Source organism: Chelonia mydas, chromosome 4 (assembly GCF_015237465.2).
Source record: "Chelonia mydas isolate rCheMyd1 chromosome 4, rCheMyd1.pri.v2, whole genome shotgun sequence".
Classification (NCBI taxonomy): Eukaryota; Metazoa; Chordata; order Testudines; family Cheloniidae; genus Chelonia; species Chelonia mydas.
The window spans coordinates 64,571,052-64,588,050 of record NC_057852.1 but is presented as its reverse complement, the minus strand read 5'-3'; positions in this window follow the sequence as shown (position 1 = coordinate 64,588,050).

The window sequence follows — 16,999 nt, the reverse complement described above, 5'->3', positions numbered from 1 at the left end:
TTGGCCATGCTGATCAGAGCAAAGCGACCCAGCATCTTACATGCCAAGACCTAGTACTGGGTTGCGACCCACAGATTGAAAAACACTGCTCTACATCATACCCCTTTGTAGAAACTGGCACAGAGGGAAATTGATGGCCTGGTAGGAGGAAAGGGGAATATTGACTCTAGATGTCTCCTGGCTGGCATAATGGCCTTTGGTAGTGTCATAAATATAAAGGGACGGCTAACCACCTTTAAATCCCTCCTGGCCAGAGGAAAAACCCTTTCACCTGTAAAGGGTTAAGAAGCTAAGATAACCTCGCTGGCACCTGACCAAAATGACCAATGAGGAGACAAGATACATTCAAAGCTGGAGGGGGTGGAAACAAAGGGTCCTCTCTGTCTGTGTGATGCTTTTGCTGGGACCAGAGCAGGAATGCAGGTCAGAACTCCTGTAAAGAGTTAGTAAGCAATCTAGTTAGATATGCGTTAGATTCGGTTTTGTTTAAATGGCTGATAAAATAAGTTGTGCTGAATGGAATGTATATTCCTGGTTTTGTGTCTTTTTGTAACTTAAGGTTTTGCCTAGAGAGATTCTCTATGTTTTGAATCTGACTACTCTAAGGTATTTCCCTTCCTGATTTTACAGAGGTGATTCTTTTACCTTTTCTTTAATTAAAATTCTTCTTTTAAGAACCTGATCGATTTTTCATTGTTCTTAAGATCCAAGGGTTTGGGTCTGTGTTCACCTATGCAAATTGGTGAGGATTTTTATCAAGCCTTCCCCAGGAAAGGGGTGTAGTGCTTGGGGGGATATTTTGTGGGGGAAGATGTTTCTAAGTGGGCACTTCCCCTGTTATTTTTGTTAGACACTTTGGTGGTGGCAGCATAAGGTTCAAGGACAAAAGATAAAAAAGTTTGTACCTTGGGGAAGTTTTAACCTAAACTGGTAAGAATAAGCTTAGGGGGTCTTTCATGCAGGTCCCCACATCTGTACCCTAGAGTTCAGAGTGGGGAAGGAACTTTGACAGGTAGCTATTACAAACTGACAATTTAGGGGGATGGCACCAAGATCTGGGGAGCAGAAATGTGGCATTAAACTTTATCCTTTACTTCCATACCAAAAATATTTCATCAAGTTAATAGGAGCTGAGGTTACATCTTGATACAATCTGCACATGCTGCAATAAAATCTGAGGCACAAAGTTAAAATTCAAGGCATTTGAAAAACTACTCAAAACTTTACAAAACCACCATTATTTAAACTGTTTACAGCAAACTGTGCTTTTAAAAAAAAAACCATGCACATAAAAAAGAATTAGGCTGGTGATGAACATCTAATCTGAATTCAGGAAGACAGAGGACACTAAACAACGCAGATTCATCTAGAGAAATGGGTTATTTCTTCAGTATCTTTTTGTAATCTAGTAATGTATTATATTACCCAATTATCCCAGGCAGGCAGGTTGCTATTTCCTCCCTTGTCCAAGAGAAGTAGAATTAAAGAGCATCTCCTGAAATTACGGCTTTTAAAACTGAATTATATTATTTTGTATTGGGCCTGTCCATGCTTTTACAAATTGTTAATCTACCGAATGTTTTCACATTTGACACACACTTTTTATTTACAAGCAATGTGAATTAATTAGCTAGATGTAACGGATAGTTATTATGCATACATTTCTTGTTGTCCCCTAGGACTGAAATGAAAATAAGATGCTGCATCTTGAAAGGCCTTCTTTAAAGGAAGATTTATAAGTAAATAGTGTAACTAAACATTTCGTAAATTGACACTACTGTACAATGAATCATGTCCTCCCACATTTGAATCATATCCTATCACACATTGGAAGACTGGATGATTTAGACGTTATGGCTTTTTCCAACCCCTTGATTGCTAGTTCCAATCTAGGAGGCCTATGTGAAATGAATGTTTTCAGCTAAGTGTATTTTTCTTTTGTATTAATGTTGACGATGTTTTTGACAGGAAAATTTCTGAGGTCCAAGATGAACTCTGTCACCTCTAATGAGAGAATGAGAGACCTAAAACTGATCTGAAAATGGATAGCTAGGATATGTCTACATGGAAAGCAGAAACCCATAGCAATGAATCTCATAGCCCAGGTCTACAGACTCATGCTTGAGCTACAGAGCTAAAAATAGCTATGTAAATATCAGGGTTCGGGGTGGAACTCAGGCTCTGAAGCCAACCCTCATCCCTGGGCTTCAGAGCCTGAATGCAAGTCTGAGCCTGAGCGTCTATATTGCTATTTTTAGCCCGAGCCCCACAAATTCAAGTCTGTGGACCCAGGCTCTAAAACTCACTGCCTCAGGTTTCTTTTTGCTGTGTAAACATACCCTTAGGGTGAACCTATGCAGAAAAAAAAAATGCAGCAGGAAGTCTCAGAGCCTGGTCAACGAACCTGGACTCGCAGGGCTCATGCTATGGGGCTAAAAATAGCTGTGTAGACTTTTGGGCTCAGGCTGGAGCCAAGGCTCCGAGACCCTTCCACTGCACCAGATTTCAGAGGCCAGGCTGCAGCCCAAGCTCAAATGTCTACACTGTTATTTTTAGCCCCAGGAACCTGAGTCAGTTGAGCCAGGCTCTGAGACACTCTTCATTGGGTCTTCTTTTGCTGCATAGATATACCCTTATACACAATTTCATTCTCCTAAAACATTCAAAAAGTTTGTTTGTTTTTTCCAATGTAGAAGAACAAACAAATTTCAAAATCTTGAAAGTTGTCACAAAATAGAATTGTCCTGCTCTGGCTAGCTCTAGTAATGAAATGGTGGTCTTATCATGACTCAGTATAGTGTCTATATCACAAAGGCAGCATCATGGATGACAATAAAATGGCTATTGGTAATCACAGCATCGAGGTTAAGGACAGTGTACATGGAAGGTGAACTAACCTTTACACCCCTTAGAGATAACCATCTCCTGATCAAGTTAAGATGCAATGTTGGGTAATATAAGAGTTTACTACCCTCATGTTTCAGAACCAGTTAACAAATCTTCAGTGTTCCATTATATTTTTCCCCACTTACCTTTCCTTGATGCTCAGTTACTGTAGGCAAGGAATGCATTTGCCCAGCCTTCAAAGGTAGTAGGAATCTGGAAAGCCAGGTCCACAATATCCCCTAGGAAAAGGGGATAGGAGAGCTTCCCTGAACCATCTTTTTAGAAGCTTCCCTAAGGGCTTCAGAATGGTAGGGTTTTAAAAGATTCAGTGAAAATTCAAACACTAACTAGGTCTAATGACCTGTAATTATCCTGAGAAAGTCCTTGTGTCCTTTAAGTTCATGCCTCTTCTGCCACAGAATACAGACCAACAATATGAACAGTACAGGACATTTTCCCTATGTCATTCCCAATCGTGTTTTATCTCAGAAATCTTTGCCTTAACTATTGCCTTTAATATTAATAGTGAGCATTTATACTCACTTTCCATCTTCAAAGTACTCTGAAGACATTCATTGATTAATTCCCACAACAGCCCCCTAAGGTGCAAGTAGTTTTATCCAATTTCACTGACAGGCAAATCGAGGGAGAGTTTAAGTGACTTGCCCAAGCACACACTATGAAATCAGTACAAGAAGTAAGATTAGAACTCAGAAATACATAATTTCCAATACACCACATTGTTCTCCAGCGGTAACCTATTTCAATGCCTAATCATTCACACTGCTCAGAATATTTTCCTAAAGACTAACCTGAATGTTTCGATTTTTAGCTGGAGGCCATTAGTTCTTGGTTTACCATCTTCAGATAATGTGAATAAGCCTATTCCTTCCTTGCCTGAAGATATTTATACAGTGTTATGTTCTCCCTGATCTCTTGTTTTCCAGATTATATAAATTGAGCTCCTTCAAGTCTCTTTGCATATGTCAGGTCGCCCAGGCCTTGCAGTGGTCTACTTGCTATTTCTCTTAATTTTCTTTAGATTTTCAATATTCTTAGTAGGGAGCAACGACTAGAACTGTGCAAAGAATTATAGTAAGAATGGTTGGAACTGGTGTCTGAGCTGAGGAAGATATAAATTTGATAGTCTTTCTAGATTAGCAATTTCTTCAGAAAAAGGATCCTTTCCTTGAGGACAAATTTGACTACTTGAAATGCTAGAAATGAGGACACAAAATCTGCCATGACTCAGACCCCACACAACCTTATTAAAGTCACTGGGGCTACAAGGAATTTAGTCCCATGGAAGTTTAATGTACACCTCTGAGGGGAGACAATGGCCCAGGTAATTATTTCTTTTGTCTTTTTGGGGTGGGAGGGGAGGAGTAGAAATTCACTTGTTTACTAATAGGTTTATTTAAAAAACTCCAAAACGAGAATCTTGCTTGTGTACTGATTAGTGAAGCCACAGATAATGTAAATGGAGAAAACAGCTCTTCCCTGAAATAAAGCTCTCTCGTGCATCTTGTGTCAGCAGAATTCACAAACGGCTACCTCTCATTTCCAGTGAAGTGATAATATAATTCTGTTTTCCCTCATGCCCACTTTCTCCTCCCTACTCATTCTTGATGTAAAATTCAACAGGGAAGGTTAGGGAAACTTTGTTTGTTTTGTTCATTTTGCATCCATATCACCAAAAGAAAACAAAGCTCACATAATATATTACATGTTCCAAACATCAGTGCTGCTCATTATAGTCATTATGGAAAGTTATTACTTCGGTGACTGCTAAAGTTAAAACCTCATTGGCTTATATCCTTATCCAAGCCATAATAAATCAATTTTAACAAAAGGTCTGTAGTTTGCTGTCCAATTCATCTTCCTTAGTCACAAAGGAAAAAAGTCTGGGATAAAGGACCTTTTTCATTAGTCATCCTATTTAATGTATAGGTAAATGAATGTTTAGAAAGATAGTGGGTAAAATTTTCAAAAGTGACTTAGACACTTAGGAGCCCGAATATTACTGAAGGGCAATGGGACTTCATTCCACTTAGGCCTTTTTGAAAATGTTATCGGCTGTGCTTTAATATTCTCCCTGATCATTCTAAACTTTAAAAACATAACATTTACGTGAGTGGTACAGGTATAAATATATCACATAACAAAGCACAACTTGGGAAAGTAAAAAAAAATAAAGTCACAAGTATTATTTCACTTCCCTATGAGGTTTCCCATGATGAAATCCTCAGCTCTTCCTTCAATTTATCCTCACAGTCATGATGAAGTCTATTAATACTTTCATATTAAAACTACATTTAAAGAAATTTATTTTGGTTGCAGAATTAAGCATTCAAGAGTTAGGAATTGTCAGCTTTGTGGTTGCCTGTCCAACCTTAATTCAGCCTCCTTGCACCTCTAACTTGTTCATGAATGAGGCAGGGGTCTGTGAAAAAAGCAGTATGTGATTATGTAATTAATATAATAATACTAACTGGTTATCATCTTTCATCCCAAAGCACTTTAAAATATGGTTCAGAATCTCTTTTATTCCTGGAGGAATTCTGGTACACGGAATGTTACCCAAAGTAAACAATTTAATAAAAAAGAGATTTTTAACTAATATGATACAGGGCTATAGTGCTTACTTCTCACCTTGCAGTAATTCAGCTGTGCTGGCTGGCGAGTAGGGAGAGAAAGGACATTCACCTACACAGAAGCCCAATCAGTGGTCCCACAGACCTAGCAGTTGTTTCCACCCAAATCAGCCAGTTCTCTGCTTATCATTCTACATTTAAAAATAAAAAGCTTCTGGGAGGAGCTGGGAGCCTGGGACACTTCAAAAAGAAAAAAGCAAAAGGTACATTCTGTTCTTTCTCTGACCATTCTTCCTCCCTTAAACAGGGAGCTTGAGTCTTGACAATCCCAAGAGAAGGAGGCGGGTGGTGGTGATCGGGGACTCTCTTCGCAGGGGGACTGAGTCATCTATCTGCCGCCCCGACTGGGAAAACTGAGAAGTCTGCTGCTTGCCAGGAGCTAGGATTCATGATGTGACGGAGAGACTGCCGAGACTCATCAAGCCCTCGGATCGCTATCCCTTCCTGCTTCTCCACGTGGGCACCAATGATACTGCCAAGAATGACCTTGAGCGGATCACTGCGGACTACGTGGTTCTGGGAAGAAGGATAAAGGAGTTTGAGGCGCAAGTGGTCTTCTCGTCCATCCTCCCCGTGGAAGGAAAAGGCCTGGGTAGAGACCGTCGAATTGTGGAAGTCAACGAATGGCTACGCAGGTGGTGTCGGAGAGAAGGCTTTGGATTCTTTGACCATGGTATGGTGTTCCAAGAAGGAGGAGTGGTAGGCAGAGACAGGCTCCACCTAACGAAGAGAGGGAAGAGCATCTTTGCAAGCAGGCTGGCTAACCTAGTGAGGAGGGCTTTAAACTAGGTTCACCAGGGGAAGGAGACCAAAGCCCTGAGGAAGTGGGATACCCGGAGGAAGCACGAGCAGGAGCGCGCGCGAGAGGGCAGGGCTCCTGCCTCATACTGAGAAAGAGGGACGAGCAGCGAGTTATCTCAAGTTCCTATACACAAATGCAAGAAGCCTGGGAAACAAGCAGGGAGAACTGGAAATCCTGGCACAGTCAAGGAATTATGATGTGATTGGAATAACAGAGGCTTGGTGGGATAACTCACATGACTGGATTACTGTCATGGATGGATATAAACTGTTCAGGAAGGACAGGCAGGGCAGAAAAGGTGGGGGAGTTGCACTGTATGTAAGGGAGCAGTACGACTGCTCAGAGCTCCAGTATGAAACTGCAGAAAAACCTGAGTGTCTCTGGATTAAGTTTAGAAGTGTGAGCAACAAGGGTGATTTCGTGGTGGGAGTCTGCTATAGACCACCGGACCAGGGGGATGAGGTGGACGAGGCTTTCTTCTGGCAACTAACGGAAGTTACTAGATCGCAGGCCCTGGTTCTCATGGGAGACTTCAATCACCCTGATATCTGCTGGGAGAGCAATACAGCGGTGCACAGACAATCCAGGAAGTTTTTGGAAAGGGTAGGGGACAATTTCCTGGTGCAAGTGCTGGAGGAACCAACTAGGGGCAGAGCTCTTCTTGACCTGCTGCTCACAAACCGGGAAGAATTAGTAGGGGAAGCTAAAGTGGATGGGAACCTGGGAGGCAGCGACCATGAGATGGTCGAGTTCAGGATCCTGACGCAGGGAAGAAAGGAAAGCAGCAGAATACGGACCCTGGACATCAGAAAAGCAGACTTTGACTCCCTCAGGGAACTGGTGGGCAGGATCCTCTGGGAGAATAACATGAGGGGGAAAGGAGTCAAGAAGAGCTGGCTGTATTTTAAAGAATCCTTATTGAGGTTACAGGGACAAACCATCCCGATGTGTAGAAAGAATAGTAAATATGGCAGGCGACCAGCTTGGCTTAACAGTGAAATCCCTGCTGATCTTAAACACAAAAAAGAAGCTTACAAGAAGTGGAAGATTGGACAAATGACCAGGGAAGAGTATAAAAATATTGCTCGGGGATGCAGGAGTAAAATCAGGAAGGCCAAATCACACCTGGAGTTGCAGCTAGCAAGAGATGTTAAGAGTAACAAGAAGGGATTCTTCAGGTATGTTAGCAACAAGAAGAAAGTCAAGAAAAGTGTGGGCCCCTTACTGAATGAGGGAGGCAAGCTAGTGACAGAGGATGTGGAAAAAGCTAATGTACTCAATGCTTTTTTTTCCCCTCTGTCTTCATGAACAAGGTCAGCTCCCAGACTACTGCACTGGGCAGCACAGCATGAGGAGGAGGTGACCAGCCCTCTGTGGAGAAAGAAGTGGTTCGGGACTATTTAGAAAAGCTGGACGAGCACAAGTCCATGGGGCAGGATGCGTTGCATCCAAGAGTGCTAAAGGAGTTGGCAGATGTGATTGCAGAGCCATTGGCCATTATCTTTGAAAACTCATGGCGACCAGGTGAGGTCCCGGAGGACTGGAAAAAGGCTAATGTAGTGCCCATCTTTAAAAAAGGGAAGAAGGAGGATCCAGGAAACTACAGGCCAGTCAGCCTCACCTCAGTCCCTGGAAAAATCATGGAGCAGGTCCTCAAGGAATCAATTCTGAAGCACTTAGAGGAGAGGAAAGTGATCAGGAACAGTCAGCATGGATTCACCAAGGGCAAGTCATGCCTGACTAATCTAATTGCCTTCTATGATGAGATAACTGGCTCTGTGGATGAGGGGAAAGCGGTGGATGTGTTGTTCCTTGACTTTAGCAAAGCTTTTGACACGGTCTCCCACAGTATTCTTGCCAGCAAGTTAAAGTATGGGCTGGATGAATGGACTATAAGTTGGATAGAAAGTTGGCTAGATTGTCGGGCTCAACGGGTAGTGATCAATGGCTCCGTGTCTAGTTGGCAGCCAGTATCAAGTGGAGTGCCCCAAGGGTCGGTCCTGGGTCCGGTTTTGTTCAATATCTTCATAAATGATCTGGAGGATGGCGTGGATTGCACCCTCAGCAAGTTTGCAGATGACACTAAACTGGGAGGAGAGGTAGATACGCTGGAAGGTAGGGATAGGATACAGAGGGACCTAGACAAATTAGAGGATTGGGCTAAAAGAAATCTGATGAGGTTCAACAAGGACAAGTGCAGAGTCCTGCACTTAGGACGGAAGAATCCCATGCACCGCTACAGACTAGGGACCGAATGGCTAGGCAGCAGTTCTGCAGAAAAGGACCTAGGGGTTACAGCGAACGAGAAGCTGGATATGAGTCAACAGTGTGCCTTTGTTGCCAAAAAGGCCAATGGCATTTTGGGATGTATAAGTAGGGCCATTGCCAGCAGACTGAGGGATGTGATTGTTCCCCTCTATTCGACATTGGTGAGGCCTCATCTGGAGTACTGTGTCCAGTTTTGGGCCCCACACTACAAGAAGGATGTGGAAAAATTGGAAAGAGTCCAGCGGAGGGCAACAAAAATGATTAGGGGACTGGAACACATGACTTATGAGGAGAGGCTGAGGAAACTGGGATTGTTTAGTCTACGGAAAAGAAGAATGAGGGGGGATTTGATAGCTGCTTTCAACTACCTGAAAGGGGGGTTCCAAAGAGAATGGATCTAGACTGTTCTCAGTGATAGCTGATGACCTAACAAGGAGTAATGGTCTCAAGTTGCAGTGGGGGAGGTTTAGGTTGGATATTAGGAAAAACTTGTTCCCTAGGAGGGTGGTGAAACACTGGAATGCGTTACCTAGGGAGGTGGTAGAATCTCCTTCCTTAGATATTTTTAAGGTCAGGCTTGACAAAGCCCTGGCTGGGATGATTTAGTTGGGGATTGGTCCTGCTTTGAGCAGGGGGTTGGACTAGATGACCTCCTGAGGTCCCTTCCAACCCTGATATTCTATGACATCAATCAGCAGTATGACTGTTGTTGCTGTCACTTTCATTTTTGGATATGGCATCCCATGCCTACCTTACAGTAACATTACAAACACTACATGTGGGCAATTCAAATGCTTTTATTGAACTTATTGGTTACAGACAGCTTTAGCCAATAGTCATATTGCTGTCAGGTACACTGTACTATGAATAAATTCTGCATCTCAGGGGAATGAAAGAGGAGAACATTCACCTGAGCTTTGATCTTCTTCTTCTCTCCCTTTGTTTTCTAAAAAGTGGCCAGCTTCACCCTAAAGTTATGCAGCGATCTCCAGTTCACTCTAGTCCCACGAAAATTCATGATGTTCAACTAGTTTTTGCAAAGTTTGAACAGAAATAAATTCTAGAAGCAACAAAATATACTTGACAGGCAGTCTTCTGGATTCTCTGACAATACTGTGTTCTCAGAACAGTCCCACATTCTGAGCGCTCAGATCCGTCCTATCCATGTCACTTCCTCAAGCTACAAGACACACAACTGGAACCTCTATATTCACAACTCAGCTGGTATAACTTGGTATTACTCCCTTGAATTCAGTGGAGCTATACCAATTTATATCAGCTAAAAAATCTGGTGCATTGTCTCTGACTCCTGTCATAGAACTCCTAGTTCCAAGTAAATCCTCATGGTAAAAAAAAATTAATTCCCCTTTTTACTGTGTTTATTATCTGGTTTGCATAAGCGTTCATCATGATCTGCTTTAGCATCTCCATCCAGAAGTATAAAAACAAACAGATGGCAAATAAAAATTCTTAAAGGCTCTTTGAAATAGAATTGTTACATCCAAAAAGAAATATTCCCAAGGTCACCTATATCCTATAATGCTGGAGAGGAGAGAAGAAAGATCTTTAAAGTTCTAAGTAACTAGCTGCACAACTTTTACACTTTTTTTCAGCTCATTAATGCTGTGATCAAGTAGAACTAAATATTGTATTTTGGACTGTGATTGCTTTACCTGGTTTTGTACTGTTTTGCACATGGGGGTGGTATTAAGGGATTTTTGGTTTATGTTTTTGTAGGGGGGTTCTCTGTTTTGTGTTCCGGTAACTGGTGAAGATTTTAGTGTCTTGGAGAATCTTAATATTTGAGACACAGGGTAAGATTTTCAGAAGTGCCTAAGGGAGCCTAAGTCTTTTAAACATGGGACTTAGGTGCTTTTGAAAAAATGTACCTATTCAGGATGAGATTCTGTGATGCAGCTCTGGGAGCCTGACTACATTATGGCAGCCTCCCTGGGCTATACTGTGGGCCACAATGCTGCTTGGAAACTTCACAATGCTTCAGCCACACTCTGCATACCCTTCCTATCCCAGCCCCCCAACACGTCCCTGTAATAGAGCCGGACTCACCCAGCGGCGCCTCCTGCTGGTTGTCCTTGGGAATTAGCTCGTCAGCCTCTGAAGCGCCCTCTACCATCTGGTGATCCGCCTTACCGCCAGGCCCAGTCCCTCCCAGGACCAGGTGCCTCCTCCCACTGGGGTGCTGCCCCCGGCAGTAAACTCCAACAATCCCTGAGGGTCTCCCCTCCCTGGGGAACCCCCACCTGCTACCCCCACTTCACCTCAGCCTTGACTACTGCCAGTCATTGCTTAGCCCCGCTCCCCAGGGCAGACTGCAGCATATCAGCCACTCATCACAGGCAAGAGGGTTTGGACCTGCTGCCTCTGTCTACCCATGGGCTGCCCCCTTGCAATCCCACTACCTAATAGACCCTAATCTGGGGTTTCCAAGTTGGAACTCCCCCTCAACCCTGCCCCAATCTCAGTACTCCCACAGGTCCCTTCAGCCAGGCCCTTCCCTCTCTGAACACAGAGAGCAACTAACTAAGCTTCAACCTACCAGCCCCTTTATAGGCCCAGCTGTGGCCTGATTGGGGCGTGGCCCAGCTGCGGCCATTTCCCCAATCAGCCTAGCTTTTCTTGCCCTCAGCCCTGGTTCTCCCCCAGGGCTAGCTTTTAAGCCCCACAGGAGGAAGAGATCGGCCTACTTGGGCTGTCCTGCTGGCTGGAGCTCTCTCCCTTCCTGGGCTGCTGCTGGCTAGAACCCTCTCCTTCCCTGGGCTACTGCTTCTGCTGGCTGGAGTCTCCCTCTCTGGACTACTACTGCTGTTGCTGAGGGGGGCTTGTCAGCCTTCCCCCCAGCCTCTGGAGTGAGAAGCCAGGACCCCATCACCGCCACCATCTTTGGATCCCTCTTGCCTAGCTGCCTAATTGCTGCTGTGTTGGGACTGCTGTTGAGGAGGACTCCTGCAGGGGGATATTGTGGAGGGGGTTTGTTTATAAACTGAGTGACTTTTGACATCTCTGCTCCTGGGGTGGTAGTGACCTTTATTGCTGCTGTGGGGAGCATGGGGGAGAGCCGTGGAGCCCTCCCCCTTGTCCATCTGGTCCCCCTCCTACCACCACCACCACCATCGCTGCCCCCTCCACCACCCCACATAGCAACTGGACCTGCTCTTCGCCCCTTGACGTGGCTGATTGTTAGTTTTGCCTCTCCCGCCCCGGCCCTTCTGTGTTTGCTACCTGCCCCGCCCCAAACTTTGGATTTTAGTTTGGTTGTTTGCCCCACCCTTTTAGTTGTTGTTCCCATCTGTAACTTGCCTAGCTTTTCCCTTCCCCCCCATAAGCGCTTGTGTCCTTTTCAGTTTCCTCCCACCCACCGCTCATAGCCCTCTGATGGTACTGGAGTCCCTTCCCCTCCCAGTGCAGCTGGAGGAGCTGGTATCACTGCCCCATAACTGTGTTCCTTTTCCACCCCTGCTGGCACCCTCCTCCCCTGCCCGCAGCCCAGCGGGGAGGAGTGGTCGCTCCCCCCCACCCCAGGGGTGCCCTCCTTCCCTGCCTACAGCTTAACAGGGAGAAGTGGTTAGCCCCTTCCCCCCACATTCCCCTGTCCCTCCCACTGGACCCTCCTCCCCTGCGCATTGCTTAGTGGGGAGGAGTGACTGACCATCGCGCTCCCACCCCCATATTAGGGCCTCCTTCTGCCTCTCCTCATCATGGAGGACACTGCTCCTGCCTCTGCACCTGCTTACCCCATGGTCCCTCCCTTGCCACTGCCCCTGCCTGCCCCAGCAGATGCCCTCTCAGCCACTACTAGCCCAGACTCCGCCGCTGCCATGGCCGCCTCTTCCTTGGGCAAAAAGGGCCAGGGGAATAAAAAGGGCAAAGGCCCCGCCCAAAAAACAAAACCTCCCGTTGGCGGGGCTGCCCTCCCTGCCGCTGCCCCGACATCTGCCGTGGCCCCTTCCTCCCCAGCCATTCCCTCCACCAGCTCTGGGGGTGCTCCGTCCCTAGCTCCCAGAGCATACGCCCAGATGGCTGCCGCCCCCCCACGTGCCACCGCACTATCTGCCTCTACTGCTGCCTCTGGTACCATTCCTGGCGGCCGGGGCCCCTTCCCCTCGCTGACTAGGAGGCAGGGCGTCCGCTGCCTCCTGGTGCCCGCCTCGCCCCACATTGAACTGTACTTGGGGGCATTGGTGAGGGTGGTAGGGGCCATGGCTGTTGTGGTGGCCTCCAAGATGTATAGTGAAGTTGTGTTCTTCCTAGCGCCGGAGGCCGCCACTCAGGAGGCGGTAGAGAAGGGCATGGCAGTGAGGGGCATGTTCATTGCCCTAGAACCACTGGAGGACTTGGGCGTACGGGTGGTATTGACCTCCGTCCCGCCCTTCCTGCCCAACATTGCCCTGTTGCCTGCCCTCTCCACCCTGGGGAAACCGATCTCAATCATCAGCCCTCTCCTGCTGGGCTGCAAGGACCCTGCCCTCCGCCACGTTCTGTCCTTCTGCCAGCAAGTGCAGATTCAAGTGCCACCGGCAACGCGGGGTGGGGTGGTGCTCGAGGGGTCCTTCTTGGTTCCCTATCAGGGGGCCCATTACCGGGTTCGCTATTCGACAGGGGAGGCCTGGTGTTTTCTCTGCCGGGCGACGGGGCACGTCCGGAGGGACTGCCCCCTGGCCCGGCCCTGCCACCGCCGGCGACTCTGGCAGCCCGGCTGCCGCTGCCGCTGTCCTCCCTCCCATGGAGGAGAGGGCGGCAAGACCTCTGCCGGCTGATGGAGAGGGCCTACCCCAGGGGGAGGTTTCCCCTCCTCCCATTGTCCCGCCCTTGCCCCCTGGTCCTGCCCCTGCTGACCGGCCCTCCACCTCCACTTCGGAGGGCTGGGCGCTTGTCCAGGGAAAGCGCAGCGCCCGTAAATCGTGGGCTCAATCCCTCCCCTCCAACGAGGAGGGAGAGGAGGCCCCCCGAAAAATGCTGCGGGAGGCTGATGCTTTTACATCTTCTGCTGCGCCTCCGGATGGAGCTCAGCAGGGGACGCCGGCTATGGCAGCCATGGCAGCAGATGTAGGTGTCACCGCCCCCCTTGTTGAGTCCCCTCCCGAGGAGGCCTCTGTAGGAGTTCCCCCAGCCCCTTTGCCATCTGCCCCCCCTGCCGTTGTCGATACCGGGGCTATTACTGCCCTGGCTCCTGACGGGGAGGACCCTAGGGTTGCGGGGACTGGATTTACCTCCATATTCGAGGAGATAGAGGCCCTGGGTCTGACCCCGGTCACCCAGGAGGAGGAGACCCCCAGTCAGCGGGCCTCAATCTGGGTGGTGGCTCAGTTCCACCACCCCCTCCTCCTTCTCCCTGCCCCTCACTCCAGGTCCAGGACCTGGACGACCTGGTGCGGGTGGCGGCCTGCCAGGCTGTTTACTCAGTGGCCTCCTCTGCCCGGGTCAACTGGGTCAAGAGCTCTGGCCTGGTGGTCGGGGACGGGTGGCAGGCGAGCTCCCTCCCACCTGTGCTTCAAGCCATCTGGTGGAGCACGGGTCCGCTGCTCTATCTTGGCATTTATCTATCCACCATGCATCTTTCTCTGCCGGAGAACTGGCAGAATTGGGAGGCCAGGGTGGGTGAGCGGCTGCGGAGATGGACAGGACTGTTCCGGTGTCTTTCCCTGCGAGGAAAGGCGCTGGTGCTGAACCAACTAGTCCTGTCCATGCTCTGACACCAGCTCAACACCCTGAGCCGGCCCCGAGGATCCTGGCCAGGCTCCAGAGGATGGCTCTGGAGTTCTTCTGGCCGGGGCTGCACTGGGTCTCTGCAGGGGTCCTGAGTCTTTCCCTGGAGGAGGGAGGATAGGGCCTGGTTTGCTTGCACAGCCAGGTTCATGTCTTCTGCCTCCAGGCCCTGCAAAGGCTCTTTTATGGTGCAAGTAGTCCAGCGTGGATCACATTGGCGCATGCCTTCCTCCGCCCCCTCCAAGGGCTCAGATATGACCGGCAGCTCTTTTTTCTCCATCTGAGAGGTCTTCCACGAGACCTCTCCGAGCTGCCGGTCTTCTACCAGGACCTCCTCCAGACCTGGAAGCTTTTTTCGGTGACCAGGTCCTTTATGGCCATGGAGGGAGTGGACCTCCTTGTGGAGCCCCTGCTACACAACCTCGATCTACGTGTGCAGGTGGCGGAGTCTCCTCAGTGTGTCGGATGTTGGTCCTGGCAGCAACCACCAGAGTTGGAGACCTTCTGGACTACGACAGTGGGAACTGGGTGATGCCCCGCGTCTTCGGGCCAAGCATGGGGCTTTCCACCCTTCTGACCCCTAGGGGTGTACTCCAGGAGGTGAAGGCTGCCTTGTCACCCAATTCTCTCATTTTCCTGTGGCAAGCCCTATGAGAGAGCACTCCCCCTCACCCCTGGTCCTCCAGACGTTTTTCTTGGGGCCCCTTTTCCGTGAGCCCTCCCGGCCTCCCCTCTCTCACGCTCCGAGCCAGCTGCATACCCTGCAGCCGGTCCGGTTTCCAACCACGCCCAGAAACCATCTGTACATGGTCATGCTCCACACACTACACTTCCTCACCCTCGCGTCCCACCCCAACACCAAATGGCGGGACTATCATCCATCTAAAGAGGTTGAGGAGCCCCGGTGGGCCAGCCTTTATTCCACGTTGGTCCCACGGCCCGCCAGGGACATTGGTTGGCGGCTCCTTCATGGAGCCATGAGCACAGGTATTCACCTGGTGCTGTTCACCCCTATACCAGAGGCCTTCCCCTTTTGCGGCGTGAGGGAGAACCTTGCACACACCTATCTCGAATGTGCCAGGTTGCAGCCCCTATTCCGGCTCCTCCGGAACATCTTGTTGAGGTTCTGGCTGCACTTTTCCCCACACTTGTTCCTCTTTGCACACCCTATCCATGGCCCCATGAAGTCGCAAGACCCCCTCATCAACCTCCTCCTGGCCGTGGCCAAAGTTTCCATCTATAATACCAAGAGAAGGATGTTGGACGAGGGGGTGCTCTGCAACTGTGGGGCCTATTTCTGTTCCTCCCTAGCTTCACGCATCCGGGCAGAGTTCCCCTGGGCAGCAGCTGCTGGCTCCCTTGACAGCTTTGAAGAGCAGTGGGTGCTGTCCGGGGTTCTCTGCTCGGTGTCCCCATCCAGTATCCTTGTTTTGAACCTCTGACCTTCACGCCAACCCCTGTTTTTCACTAGTTATCCCCCGCATTTACTTGGTCCCTGGGTCCATTGGTCCCTCCTGCTAGGCTGTGGTAGGGGCCTTTAGCCCACGCACCTCCTGGATTTCCAATAAGACCCCGCTACAGTCCCCTACACAAGGGATTGTGATGGGTCCTTAGACGGTAGTCTTACAGCCTTACAGGGTATGTCTACACTGCAATTAAAACTGACAGCTGGCCTATGCCAGCTGACTCAAGCTAAGCAACTCAGGTAGATGTTTGGGCTAAGGCTGCAGCTGAACTCTGGGAGCCCCCCACCTCTCAGGGTACTAGATCCCAGGTTCCAGACTAAGACCAAATGTCTACACTGCGATTAAACAGCCCCTTAGCCTGAGCCTTGCGAGTCCGAGTCAGCAGGCACAAACCAGCCCCAGGTTTTTAATTGCAGTGTAGACATACCCACAGAGGCCAGAGTCTGTGCTGAAGGATACTCCACCCAACTGGAGAGCTTTTACAGTCCTTTTACATGGCTCCAGCCCTTATACCAGGCATAAAGAGGTTGCACAGGTGTGGATCTCATCCTTGTTTTTTATATTTGCTTTCTGTTGGAAGCGTCTAATTTGGGGAGGGAGGAGGTGTTTGTTTTTCATTTTTTTCCTAAATAGTTTATCTACTGAAATATTGAGATATAAGCTGATACATGTATACTAAAAATATAGATGTCAGATTATTATTAATGAATGGTCCTGGTGCCCTTTGATATGACAAATGTGTATTTCACTTTGTGCTGGTTGTCTACTGCCTTGAACATCCGGAAATTCCAAGAGCAAAGATTTGCTGTTAAATTATTCTTCATTTCTAGTTTTTGAGATCCCACTGTCTGTCATAAAAGTCTTCCTTTCTGTGTTGTCACTTGTCTTTATATGTGGTACTCAGGCATGACATTTGGGATCAATGTCCCTCTAATCTCTCAGGCTTACAAAAAAGCAAACAAGATGTAATGATGAATAAGATAATGAATAATACAAAAATTATAATGATTTGTCATAAACCAGTGGTGAAGTTTCATCTGGAATATCATATGCAATACTCATCACTACATTTCAAAAAGGCTATTGTAGAACTAGAGAGGGGGAATCAACGAAGAGAGATGATTAAGAATAAGGGAAAACTTTTTTGCAAAGAGATGGGGAAGAATGGGATTGTTTACCTTTGGAAGGAGACAAATAAG